Source organism: Dermacentor albipictus, chromosome 5 (genome assembly GCF_038994185.2).
Source record: "Dermacentor albipictus isolate Rhodes 1998 colony chromosome 5, USDA_Dalb.pri_finalv2, whole genome shotgun sequence".
Taxonomy (NCBI): Eukaryota; Metazoa; Arthropoda; class Arachnida; order Ixodida; family Ixodidae; genus Dermacentor; species Dermacentor albipictus.
The window spans coordinates 132,564,241-132,579,058 of record NC_091825.1 but is presented as its reverse complement, the minus strand read 5'-3'; the positions used below and the strand labels follow the sequence as shown (position 1 = coordinate 132,579,058).

General features: G+C 49.0%; 1 protein-coding gene across 3 annotated transcripts in view; it reads left to right on the top strand.

Moving 5' to 3' along the window:
* Positions 1-14,818, top strand: part of LOC139060093 (glutamate receptor ionotropic, kainate 2) — a 636,178-nt gene that overhangs the window by 238,962 nt on the left and 382,398 nt on the right. The gene's annotated exons all lie outside the window — the stretch shown is intronic.

Below are 14,818 nucleotides of genomic sequence, written 5' to 3'. Positions count from 1 at the left end.
GAGGTGTACCTTTGGGATGCTGAGCCCATCAGAAAGTAATAACAAGGCTTCAATACAGCGTTTTCAAGAATATGGAGCGGAAAATGCACTCTGTCTGACACGGGCACGTTGCGCGTAGTTTAACTACTTTGAGAACGCGCGATCTAATTCTAGCCATCACTGCAGTAAACACTTCCAAGTTCGCGGATAGCATTGTAGGCGGGGTGCATCGTGCACAACATAACTACAGTGCATTAGCGGTGAAAATTAGACAATTTGATTTCCCTGCTGGAGATGAACACTTCGGCAATGATCGCAACGGCGCCAGAATATATCCTCCTTCTTGAGAAAGACCAGCCAAAACGATGGCTCTTCGAACTTGTGCGTTGCGTGTGGCGGAAGAGTCTTCTGAATTCCATTTGGCGATTCAAGATGCGAAGATTAGTCGTACCAGAATCCTTCAATAACTTCTGATCGCACGAGTAAAAAATAAAAATAAAAGTGAAGCAAAAGCTGCACGTCGTACCACACTTGCAGTAAGCGATGGGAGTACTGTACTATCCCCACTGGAGTAGCTGCGCCCACTTCACCTTCGTTTATTTGTCCAGACACGAAATAAGGAGGAAGAACGTGACGCACAGTTTCGCTGCAGTGCTGTCTGAACCGCGGCAGCGCAAGCGCTCCCTCGAAACGCGTGCCCTAATCTCACGCGAAACGCCAGTGATGCCGAAAGGCAGCGTAAAACAAAAGAACTACTCGCGCTGCATGCAATTTCCTGGGGATTCTGCAAAACGCGGGAAATGGCGGCAAGAGGCGGCCAGACGCCCAGTTCATACCACCCCTCACAGTGTCTGTGCATAACGTGAAACAAGAGAGAGAGAGAGAGAGAGAGAGAGAGAACGAGCGAACGACAGACGGAGAGGGGAATGGAAGGCAGTACACGCGACAGGAAGCGCCCGCCGGTGCGGAATCGCAATTTAGCCACGACACAGACGCAACCGGACAGAATGACGTTCGCCGAAGAAGGATGGAGACGGATCGTGGAGCTGGACCGACGAGCCGCGCCCGCCTTGTCGTCCCCAGCGCGCGCGCACGGCGAGCCATAAGCGATGACCGAGGCAACGCTAGGCTTACCGTCGCCGTGGCACATGCCTGCAGCTTCGCTTAGAGCTGACTTCTTCGTGCGGGCCGAGTCGAGCGAGATCCAGGCTTCGGGAATTTCTTCTTTTTTTCACTTTTCTTTTGCGTAACGGATCCGTACGAAGTAAGTTCTGATTTGGGTCCCCACGAAGGGGTTTTGGTGGATCGGCTTGTTCGAAATCGAATCATGCGGGGAAAGTTCAGATCTCAGTAGACGGAGCAGGGTACCGGACTTCGTAGAATGGAAAGATCGTACCTTTATTGAAACTTGTGCACGTATTTTATCGCAATTCCTTTCGATTGCCCCCCTCCCTCCTTGTTTTTTTCTGCTTTGTCATTGGCTCGCAAAAAGTGGCGGCCCCGCTATTGCCGGGAGCGGCTGCTCAGGACGACGCGTTATAATATATGAATAGATTCACAAGAAAGTTATCGTTACAAAACACGAATCTGGCAGTGTTACAGGGACGTAGATGCCATGGAGTTCACGTGTGGACCAAAACAGGACTCATTTGAATCTTGGACAATTTCTTTGTGGGGAGGCTTACGAATCATAAGATCCTATTTCTCTTGCGGTAACGCAGCATCCTCAGAGACGCCACATCTTTAGATTTGTGGAAACAGAGTTCCCAGGATTTTATTGTTGAAGCTCGCAAATCCCTACAGCTTTAAGGGACCAGTGCTGCGCCACTCACGCCTTTTTTTTCCCGTAATGAGATTTCAGCTGTAGCTAACAGTCTCGTTCAACTCTTCTTCGGTTGGGCCTAATCCCAAAGGGGCGTTTGACATCGTGGCTAAAAAAGTAGGGCTCGCGTTATGCTAATGATGAATTTTGACACTGTTCAAAAAATAAAGGTCGTCGCTTGCTTTCGCATATATTTGTTTGAGCTGAAGCAGGCCACCCTTACTTCTATTTACTCACACTGACTATGCCGATTGGCTTTATCCCCGCTGCGTGTGCGAGAATTTGCCTTGTCCCTGGGTAGTCTAAATGGTCTCTATATATATATATATATATATATATATATATATATATATATATATATATATATATATATATATATATATATATATATATATATATATATATATATATGTAGATAGATAGATGGATAGATAGATAGATGGATAGATAGATAGATAGATAGATAGATAGATAGATAGATAGATAGATAGATAGATAGATAGGAAATAAGAGAGAGAGAGCTTGAAGGTGAACTGCTGATCAAGGAGGACGCCGAGAGGTCTCTGTTGGAAACGATTCCTTTCTCGCCGAGCGCGTCGTTAATGCAGCGGTTTAGGCCTAACCGCTCAAGCCGCCGGGACCGGCCGCCTCAGCGTGGCGAGTTGCCGCACCGAGCCACCCGTTCTCTCGCTCGAGCCATTTCGTCCTGGGGCTTTTAGCCGTCGCTGCTCCGCCCGGTGTAGTTCCGAATTCTCAATTACCTGCCTGCGCTCCTCCGGGCCTAAACCTTCGCCGAGCCTTGTTCTCGACGCGCTGCTTGGCTGCGGTGGGCGAAAATTTAATTAAATCTCTGTTGGCGGCGCCTATCTGTATTTTTCTTTTGCCTTTTGCCGCCGTCTATAGTTATAACTCTCGGCTCCCCCTTCTTCTCCTTCCGTCGTGCCCCCATGCCGGGAAGGAACATTAAAGAACGGCAAAGTATGATGGAACAAGAATAAATGGCCGGGCGTTTTCAACGTTTCCTACAGCCACGGCACTGCGTCACTGTGTTGTGTGCTGATCTTCTTTTTTTTTTTTGGTCCCCTGTTCTACTAGGGACACGTGTAGAACGACGCCAGAAATGCGGGGACTTCTGGAAAAGCTATAAAAACAAATTTTGAACCGCTGATTATTTCGGATAGAGAAAGTAGCTGCAGAGGCCTCCTTACGGCAAATATTTTTAAAGAAGATCAAGATATTAAGAGTAGCAGGAATAACTTAAAATGAAAATGAGAAGAAAGAACAAGAGAAATATAGAAATTTAAGTAAGCTTTCAGATAAATTTTGAAGACAGGTAGCCATAGTCTACTCCTGTAAAAAGCGCTAAATTAATATTTAAGAAGCTTTATTTCTGAAGACGAAAGCTCCATGGACAGCATCAGCTGTCCACCGCAATATTTTGTTTCTTTCTAGTGATTCGTTTGAATTGTAAAAATGACAGAAATGCAACTTCGGGTTAAAGTTAAAATAGCTTGATCTTCTTGAGTTGGTTCGTCTTGACAGTATCCTTAAACAGCGCTATGGATGATGAAGGAAAATGGACAGAGGACAGACAAGGTGCTGAACTTACAACTAGCACTTATTTCAATTGACCGGCTATTTTGTACACACTGCGCATCAGGCACACATCATCATACAAAAGGTTGCGCAAGTCATTCTACTCACGGGTCCGGAAACCTGGAAAGAAATGTCGCTTCATTTATGCTGTGCCAAAGATGGAAAGCTCACACACTTATCGTCTGCTTTTCTTATGCAGGTTGTTTCAGCGAACACTTTCAACATCTTTTAAAGGTTGCCTGTGGCAGGTAGCGCAACTCTAGTTCATGAGCTGGCCTACTTGAAGAGGTGCGCATTACTTGCGCAAAAATTAAAATGCATAGTCGAGTAATTAACAAAACTTTACTAATGAAGTTTATAACTAATTATCTTACTGCCAAGGTTGCAAATGACAAATTCTAGCCGTGGAGTTCACAAGGCGGATCCACTTGGAACTTACTCTCAGGATGACAGCAGTTTCGAGATATAAATTCCCGAACTTTGCGAAGAAAGGCAAATTTGTGTGTGCAATACTCATTAGTTTGCGGACGCGTTTATATAGGATAAAGAGGCCAGTGCCTCAACGACAGAGCAAGACCGGCCAATAATGACGTTCAAAAAGTATATGAAAGCCACATGGCTGAACGCTGCAACAAGTGTCCATGCATATCCGTGTTGGCTAACACAATGAGTTGGGTTGAACACATGAAATACTTGAAGCGTATTATATAAGGCAAGCAGATGAGTGTCAGCTGTCTATCTTCGGCACTGCATGAAAAAGAAGTGTCATTTCTACGAGGTATCTGAACACGTGAGTCGACTGATTTGCACACTCTTTTCTCTAATGATCTGTGTCTGATGCAGAGTGTCTATAAAATAGGCGGACAGTTTAAATGAACGCTAGTTCAGCGCCCACCACAGCGTCTGTGTGCTTTTCGTTATCTTCCACAGCGCTGTTTTGAGAGCACAGTCAGGTTAAAATGATACCAATATAGCTATGGAGATCTTAGCTTCAATATAGTCCTTTATAAGGCAGCGCAATTCCCGTTTTTCTTTTAATGCTTGGAGAAAAAGGGAGACAGAGAGAGAACACCACTTACTTAAGAACGCAGCAGGAGCCTGCAGTTTGGCTGGTAACTCAAACACGTTTGCATAGGCACAGAAATTTAAGCACTTGTGATAAAAGAAATGAGATCTTGAAGTAAAAGTGACGCTAGAATGGAAACAGCCCCTGCTATCGCTGAGCTGGTTATGTGCATTACGTAGAATAATACGAATGCCAATAGAAAAAAAAGGCAGAAATAACTCCAGGAGGCCATCCTAAAGCACAGTGTTTTGCGATATGAGTAATGAAAGTGAGCAGTTTATCAGCAAGTAGCGAGCAAACACCTTAGCATCTGATAGGTTATACCTTAACGCACAAGTTGCTCGTGGTATATGGAAAGGATTACAGTACTTCACTGTAAGCTTGCTTGCCACGAAAACAGCAGACAAGAAAAAGAAAACGTATTTCTAAGCCTGAACAGAAGAGTGGACGCTGTTACCTCTCTTTCATCCACGGACGCCAAGTTCTCTGAGTGGAACCTTTTTTGAGATCTTTCGTGCCAGTGAAAAGGCAAGCCTGTAGATTTTGCTCGAATTCAGAGGGCAGAAATTTCAGCTTACATTGCTCACAAGCAGCTGATATCCATGTTTTCTACCAAACGCAGTAATGGCAACAAAAGAGAAATGTTTATTTTGGTGAGTGCTTTACATAATGGAAAAGCAACCGGGAAGAACTATCCAACAGTGGTTAAAAAAAGTTTATAGTCGCTATAATTCAGGACTTTATAAAGAACACCAAGTTTAAGAGCTCTGAAACGTAGTGCTTCTCCGCACAACTCAGTGAGGCTCTGTAATAGGTTTGAGCACGTGAGTGTACTTTCGTATGTTGTAATTCTGTGTTCATGGATCGTGCGTTTCGCCATCATTCGACCACTCTTACATATACGGTGAAGTACGTAACTACCGTGGTCAGGTTGACCTCTCAAGCTTCCATTAAAGCTACTATCCCCCACTATATCTCTATCACTATGCTTCAAGGCTCACATAAGGGCATGACTCACGTTGTGACAGCGGACTACTAGAGAAAAAGCGTGTCATCCGGGATCGCCAGGGACAGCCTATAAATTTTGTTGCTCCGACAAAGAAAGAAAAGAAGGGGGGAAAAAACATCATCTATACGCTGTGGCACGGGTAAGAACGTTTCCTGAAATTTGTGGCAGCTTGGTGGTTCGAGCTGCACGGGTACAGCTGTGCTTTATTTTGCTTCTTTTTGCTTGATTGAATATACCTTTAAGAGACGTTATCATCATAACCTGTTTTGGCTTATCCGGTGCTGTTTCATCTAGCCGTGCAAAACAAATACCTCGAGAACTCTGCCAAACGAGTCATACTAGAATTTGTAAGCTTTGGAGTTTGTGATGACAAAAAAAAAAAAGAAGTGAGAAAGAACCTCCTCTCTTTCGATCTTTAGTAGGGCTCAGACGCTGCAAGCAAAGAAGGTCGGAAAAAATCGCTGCAGAAATGATCGAAGATGAATGTCTAATTAAGCGATATCTTTCTAAAGGCCATGATTCCTGTCTCCACGTCATTTCATGATTCACGAGAAGCCTCACAGTCACATCCGCAGGCACATAAGGACGCAGGCCGTGCAAGACGCAAGACGTAGACAGGGTGGTATTACTAATGCGCAGGAGCGGTTAATTGCCTCAGGTTTTGTGCCGCACCAACATGTCGCCTCCCGCATATCGTTAGAACGCCGGCCAACGAGCCTTAGGGCACCACTGAACATTTTTATCGCTATGAATGCTTCGCCTTTCCTGCGAAACTGGCAACGTTTTTTTTCTTTGTTAGATCCTCCATCGTGAATATAAAGTTGGTGAAGTAGCTTCAGACACCATCGCTTTAAGAAAGAAAAAAAGAACGACACTGTGTACGCAAATTTCAAATGAAAAAAAAAAGAAAGCTTTTCGTCAGCCTCGGCCGAGGTAGTGGGGAGTGCGAAGTAAAAACCGGCAAGAAAAAATTGAGACAGCTAGAAATTAAGAGACGACGAAAATGCAAGGCACGCGTGAGATAAATCCGGTGGCCTCCTATCTCATTCGCCTTAATTTGCGGAAGAAACGAGGGAATTTTAATCAAGCCGGCTCGCGTCGCCTGTAGGCATTAATTAGGCGGCTGGCTCGCAGCTAGTGCCGCTTAGTGTAGCGTGCTTGAAACGTCGTCCTCGCATCCTGTCTTTTTTTCATTCCTTTACTTTATTACCCGAAACACGAACGATCTGTGGGGCTTGTGCAGAATCAGCGTCAAAAGTTTCCTTATTCAGATGTCTACAAGCTTTTTCGTAACTGCTTCAGGCGTGTGTGTGTATATATATATATATATATATATATATATATATATATATATATATATATATATATATATATATATATATATATATATATATATATATATATATATATATATATACACGGTGATCCGACGCTTGTTAACTATTTTTTCTTTCTTTTTGTTAGTAGCATAGAGCGAAGCGACAGGCGATGAAAATGCTCGAAAAGAACATTGGAATGTGGCTGGCGCTAGGCGCGTACGTTAGCGCTACGGCTTCGCCGCCGTAATAAAAGTGGCAATCGGTGAAAGCACAAATTGTGGCCTGGTCAAGAGAGGAATGTGGCCTCCAAATCACGGAGCTTGTGGGAAATTAACGATTTGAGCCTTAGCGATCGCGTGAGCGTGAAAATTACTCGCGTCGCTAGGATCTGTGGCATAGGAGACAAAGCCCTCGATATTGACGGAAAATACAAACCGAAACGAGAGCACCACTGGGACGAGAGGCATTATTTTTCACTCTGTCAAGTGTTTCTGTTGCGCAGATAGGTGTGAGTGCGCTACGCCGGAAGACGCTGGACTTCGTTTGACCGGGGAGGGTAGGGAGAGAAGATGTGGGGCAGCGTTTGAGTTCTCCGTATGATTTTACGATCAGCGCGCGTTTCGAACCGCACACCGGAAGTGCATTGTGGCTGGGCAGCTGAAGAGCGGAACTCGAGGGGGGTATGAAACGTCAGTTTGCAGACTGAAGGATGCCCTCGAAAGAAAAAAAAAGAAGAATATAGATCAAGCTAAAGTGTGCACGGTCGAAAGCCCTGCTAAAGCTACTTTATGCCTCGTTACCATTGTTTAAGAAAGGGGCGAAGAAACAGAAATAATACTAAAACCGACACAGCGAATACTACACAACCGAGACGATGATCTTGTCGGACGGACACTGTTCCCTGGTGCGAGGCAGATTGCGTCGGCTGCTCCGACGAAGGTTTGCCAATGTCTGCTCCGCACTCTCAGTCAAGCGAAGCCTCTGCCAGATTCGGGGTTGGGGAGGGGGGAGGGCATTCGCACGCTTTTACACCGCTCCGTTGCACCGGCCGAGTGCGCTTTAATCACTCGAATCGCACTCGTTGCGGACTGTAGGCACCAAGGTGACAAAAAGGATGACATAGATGAAGACAATCGGCAATGACACAGCATGCCATGAAGTATATGCGGGCGTGTAAATACAAAAATAAAGCTTTGGAGGCGTGCAACTTACAGTTCGATTCTGCCTCGTCAGAATTCAGTCTATAAGACAAATGGGACACATCCACACTAAAAGTAGGCGTGGTTCAATTGTTGCTGATTATGCCACCCACTGGGGCGTCGGCGGCGCTCAGTGAAAATGCGTAACTGGCCTCAAAGCCAAGACAACTTCAAGATTTCTTATATACATGTTGTCATAATACATTATGAAAACAGCATGTCCGTTTTCATGACGCAGGCAGATAGCTAAGAAGGAGGATTGCTTCAGAGGTCTTCGGTCGAATTTCAGTGCGCTGTGAGCGCTTGAGATATACAAGTGAGCCGTTTCACTCAAGTGAGGCTGAGGGTGTATATTGACGCGTGTACTTATATTTATCGGGCGACCACGTTTCGCCGCCTAACAAATGTAATCGCACAGCGCGGGACGGGCCTGCATCTATCCGAAGCTTCTGGAAAGTTATCGATGCTTCTATCCGGCTGTCTGTTGTCGCCGAACGTTGTGTTATCTGATTTCATCGCGTGACGCGAATGGTGTAGAACATTGTGGAAGGCTCGCGAGTCCAAACGATTAGTCTGGAACATTCGACGACTGCTGTATAAAAGCGGGCGCGCTTGACCCGCTGATCAGATTTTCGACGATCGCCGACTGTGTTCGCCGCTATCGTTGAGCTATAAGTGTAGCCTGTTTTGTGGGCACAGGTTCGCCCAATAAAATTTAGTTTTGTCGTTCGCAGTGTTGCTACTGTGTTCTTCAACGTCACCACTACGTGACATCTGGTGGAGGTGCTTGTGCGTTCATGTACCGAACGCCCCCACAAAGCCGCGATCCAAGCCCGAAGCCCGAGGACAAAACCAACATCGCCCAAGACCAGCGTGCCAGCCGCAGACTGCAAGGACTGCCCCCAGAGCACGGACTTCTGCCTGAGTCGACAAAGAAGATCGTGGTCAAAACAACCGCAATCTCTGCCCCAGCGTCCCCCGTTATCCTACAACAACCTCGGGACCCACCGACCTTCCATGGAGCAGCGACTGAAGACCCAGAATCCTGGCTGGAGACCTACGAGCGAATCGCGACTTTTAACAACTGGGACTCCAACGACAAGCTGCGGCATGTATACTTTGTCTTAGAAAATGCCGCCAGAACGTGGTTTGAGAACCGGGAGTCGACCTTGACAACATGGGACCTCTTCCGTAGCGGCTTCCTGCGCAGCTTTACGAGCGTCGTGTGCAAGGAAAGGGCCGAAGCCATGCTGGACGCCCGAGTGCAGCTACCTAACGAGAACGTTGCCATCTTCACGGAAGAAATGAACCGTCTCTTTCGCCACGCCGACCCGGATATGCCCGAGGAAAAGAAAGTCCTCCTTCTCATGCGTGGTGTGAAGGAAGAATGTTTCAGCGCAATGATACGAAGCCCACCGAAGACCGTAGAAGAGTTCCTTCGCGAGGCCATTAGCACCGAGAAGACACTCGAAATGCGGAACCATCAATTCAACCGCCGTACAAGCTCTACCCACTACGCAGGAATTCAATCACTGGCCACGGACGATCTGCGCGAGACCATCAGGGCCTTTGTGCGCGAAGAACTGCGCAAGGTCTTGCCTTCGTCGCAGCCTCAAGGGGCCTCGATCGCCGACATCGTGAAAGAAGAGGTGCACCGATCGCTTGGAGTTCCTGAGGTGCAACTAGAATCACAACAGCCCCAGCCGGAAGCGATGACCTACGCCGCCGTCGCACGCCGTTAAGGCAACCCTCCACGACCGTGCCAGGGCCCTGCAAGGCCGCAATTCCGTCGTCCGCTGCCGCCGCCACCAGCACGCCCACCCGTCGCCCACCGCACCTACGCGAGAAAGACGAACCTTTGGCGAGCACCCGACCACCGCCCGCTCTGCTATCACTGTGGAGAAATCGGCCATGTGTACTGCCGATGCCCATACCGCGACTTGGGACTGAGAGGGTTCGCCGTCAACGCGCCGCGTCCACAGCTTGGCGAGCGCCCACGTGATATCACCGACTACCTTGCCGCTACTGAGTGGAGCCCTCGACGACCGTCCCGTTCACCGTCACCAGGCCGCTACCTGTCGCCGCAGTGCCGACCATACACCGGCCCAGCCCGGGGCCGCTCTGCGAGCCCATATCCGGAAAACTAAAAGCGGCAACCGATGGAGGTGCGGTTGCTGTTCGTCGAACTGACAAAGATCCTCCGCCGCCGACGAAGACGACAAAGAGACCATCTCGACGACATAATGACACGCCGCCGTCCCGACGAAGTCAGGAAGCCAAGACTGCACCGACGAAAGACGACTTGACCACTCGACGTTCCAGCTTCAGTTCAGCACGACGCAGCCGTGATCCGACGCCAAGACCATACTGCAACGCCAGACAAAGAACCACCGACCTCGACGTGCTTCTCGACGGTCACGCAGTTACCGCCGACACAGGGGCTGATTACTCCGTCATGAGTGGACACATCGCCGCCCAGTTGAAGAAAGTTAAGACCGCATGAGAAGGCCCTCAAATTCGGACCGCTGGAGGACACCTCATAACGCCGACTGGAATCTGCACGGCAAGAATTACCATTCATGACCGGACTTACCCTGCCACCTTCGTTATCCTGCAACAGTGTTCACGAGACGTCATTCTCGGCATGGACTTCCTGAACTTACACGGCGCAATCATCAACCTGAAGTCGAAGTCAATAACGCTGTCGGAAGATCAAGCGATACCGCCGGAGAGCCCTCGTAGTCACCACGCCTTGAGTGTGCTCGAAGATCAAGTGAGCATGCCGCCTCGCTCCAGCATTGTTATCTCGGTTGGCACTGAAACGCCCGCTAACGTAGAAGGCGTCATCGAAGGCGACCAACGTCTACTGCTCGACCGTGAAATATGCGTCGCAAGAGGGATCGCTCGGCTGCACGGAGGAAACACGAAAGTGTTACTGACAAACTTCAGCCAGGAGTTCAAGCACATCAACAAGGGCACGGCGATCGCATACATCGAGGAAATTCTGGAAACGAGCAATGCGTTTGTCCTCTCGGATTATGTCGCATCTACCCCGACGACGGGTAGTTCCCGAGCCAGACTTCGACATAAATCCAAGTCGCCCCGTGATTAAGCGGCAACAGCTCAGAAGTCTGCTTCGACGATACAAAGACTGCTTTTCGACGTCATCGAAGATTCGACAGACACCAGTCGCAAAGCATCGCATAATAATCGAAGAGTGCGCTCGACCACTCCGCCAGAGTCCTTACCGAGTTTCGACGCCAGAACGTGAAGCTATAAGACAACAAGTCGACGAAATGCTGCGCGACGACATCATCCAGCCGTCGAAAAGCTCGTGGGCGTCTCCAGTTGTTTTAGTGAAGAAAAAGGACGGAACCCTACGTTTCTGCGTCGATTATCGTCGACTGAACAAAATCATGAAGAAAGACGTATACCCCCTCCCACGGATAGACGACGCATTGGATCGGCTCTGCAATGCTAAATACTTCTCATCGATGGACCTCAAGTCTGGCTACTGGCAAATAGAAGTCGACGAAAGGGATCGCGAAAAGACCGCCTTCATCACGCCAGACGGCCTCTATGAGTTCAAGGTTATGCCATTTGGACTGTGCTCGGCGCCTGCAACGTTCCAGCGCGTGATGGACACGGTTTTAGTAGGGTTGAAGCGGCAGACCTGTCTTGTTTACTTGGATGACGTCGTCGTCTTCGCCGTAAATTTCGACGATCACCTTAAGTGGCTTGCGACAGTATTAGAGGCCATCAAGTCATCTGGGCTCACTCTGAAGCCGGAAAAGTGTCGCTTCGCTTACGATGAGCTTCTATTCCTAGGCCACGTCATCTGCAAATCTGGGGTATGCCCAGACCCGCAGAAGACAGCTGCCGTCGCAAAGTTCCCGCAGCCAATCGACAAGAAGGCAGTGCGCAGGTTCCTTGGCATGTGTGCCTACTATAGGCGCCTTGTCAAGGACTTTTCACGCATCGCGGAGCCGCTAACACATCTAACGAAATGTGATGTCGAGTTCAAGTGGGAAACGCCGCAGGCTGACGCATTTCAAGAACTCAAACGACGCATGCAGTCGCCGCCGGTACTTGCACGCTTCGACGAGGACGCCGATACTGAAATCCACACTGACGCCAGTAGCCTAGGCCTCGGTGCCGTCCTATTCCAGAGGAAAGACGGACTTGAACGGGTTATATCTTATGCTAGCCGGTCGCTGTCAAAAGCAGAAGGCAATTACTCTACGACTGAAAAGGAATGCCTCGCCATCATTTGGGCTACAGCAAAATTCCACCCTTACCTCTATGGCAGGCCATTCAAAGACGTCAGCGTCCATCACGCGTTGTGTTGGCTAGCTAACTTAAAGGACCCTTCAGGACGGCTGGCGCGGTGGAGCCTGAGACTGCAAAAATATGACGTCACCGTAATATACAAGTCCGGAAGAAAGCACTCTGACGCCAACTGCTTATCACGCGCCCCCATCGATCCCCCGCCGCAAGACGACGAGGACGACGACGCCTTCCTTGGAATAATAAGCACGGAAGACTTCACTAAACAGCAGCGAGCAGACTCCCAGCTAAAAGGCCTCGTCGAGTATTTGGAAGGGAACACCGACGTTGTCCCTAGGACATTTAAGCGCGGTTGTCTTCGTTCACGCTACAAAACAACAAAGAACTTCTCACCAGTCCGCGCCAGCTACCTTCTTGTTGTACCGTCAGTGCTGCGTCCAGAAGTACTGCACGCCTTACACGACGATCCCACCGCTGGGCACCTCGGATTCTCCCGGACGCTGTCGAGGATACAGGAAAGGTATTACTGGCCGCGTCTGACCGCCGACGTCGCCCGTTACGTCAAGACATGCCGAGACTGTCAACGACGCAAGACACCACCGACAAGGCCAGCGGGATTACTACAGCCGATCGAACCTCCTCGTCGACCATTCCAGCAGTTTGGGATGGATTTGTTGGGGCCGTTTCCGACGTCAACATCCGGGAATAAGTGGATCGTCGTGGCGACGGAATATCTCACCCGCTTCGCTGAAACTAAAGCTCTACCAAAAGGCAGCGCAGCCGAAGCGGCGAAATTTTTCGTCGAGAACATCCTGCTGCGACATGGCGCCCCAGAAGTCCTCATCACCGACAGAGGAACGGCTTTTACAGCAGAGCTCACCCAAGCCATGCTGCAATATAGCCAGACAAGCCACAGGAGGTCAACTGCCTACCAGCCGCAAACGATGGTCTCACGGAGCGCCTGGTCTCAAGGCACAAACTTGCACTTTCTTGCAAAAACGCATGTTTTTCTCTTCGGCATATATGCATTTGCTGTCATTAGTACGGTGCAGTATGACATGGTTATTTATTATGCAGTGATGACTATTATGTTCTTTCCTCACATATATGTGTATATCTACTATAGTGTTTGATTATGTGCCAAGTTGATGTTGCCATGTAAGGTCTTTTGGGCCCCGTCAAGCTACCATCGTAGCTTTCAGCTCAAAATGACCATCCGGTTCTGTTTCTTTTACTGGGAAAATAGATAAAAATAACTAAAGAATTATATGGGTGTCATGTTTGTCGGAAACCACATCAGCGGAATAGGAGTAGGTTTAACAAAAGCAGCGTTATTCTGTACGGTGCGAAAGAAATTGCTCATGTGTAATTTGTAATCATTTTTTAGAGAAATACAATCTAGTGTACTGTAGCAGGGCCTTGCCAGCCCTCGTCTCTTGCAGCGTCGAGATCTCGAGGACGAACTGCTCGCAGCCTTCCTCGGCTTGAGACGCCGTCCTCTGCGGCTCGATTGCGCGTGGCTGCGGGGGTAGCGGAGCGGCGCCATTTCCCGCCGCTATTCGTGCTCACGCTCGCGGCGGAGTCGCCGGTCTTGGGTCTTCGGCGGCCCTTGTTTCGGCACCCCTTCCGTTTTCAGCTCCTCTCTGAAACGGTTGCGCACCTTTCGCGGTGGCTGCCTTTGCGCTGGCGTCCACCGACACCACAGAACTGTGAGTGCCATGATGTTTTTGCGGCGCTTTGCTCACTTGACAAGTCCAGTGCTGCTGCCAGACCAGGAGTGACAACGATATTTCGGAGACCTAACATCAGCAGGAAGCTCGCATCGCTTTTTCGCCACAACCTACAGTTATGTTGGGCGGGAGCCCCATGTCTGGCCGACCAGACATTCCAATCATAGTCGGGGGGCGGCGTCTCAGGCTTTATTCATGTCCGCCGAAGCCGCAGCAGCGAAGACATGCGCCATGGCCAGCTACGTCAGCCTTGTCCTCGTTTTCAGTCAGGACGGAACCTTACCGGATCCAGCACTCTCCTGTTAGGCATAGCACGCTTCTTGCTAAGTACTAGTCTTGTCGGGAGCAGACGACCGGTGCTTGTGCGGTCTAGTGTTGGGTGGGGACACGTCGGCAAGCTTGTCTTCCCTCTCATTCGTGCATGCTATGCTCGGCGCTGCGCCGTGTCCTCGAGCCCCCAGGCACACTCGTTGCCGACTTCACCTGCTGTGTTCGCACAGCTTTGAGGAGGCCAGCCGTGAGGCGGTCCTCGAGTACGGGCTTTATGACGAGCCGTGAGAAACGTGAGAAAATGTGATGGCCGGGGATGAAGGTCATAGTTGCACTGGCCGGTCGATCCGTCTTACCGTTTCGACGCACCTGAATCTAATACTCATTTATTTTAATTATTCTGTCACTGATATCGACGACCTATAAAACATTTAGCATTTGCTTTTGGCCAACATGGTCTGTCACCAATTTCGAAAGTCACCCTCTCTCGTGGGTCAGCTTCGCTGCGATTGAACCACAAGGGCAATGTTATTGTAATTTA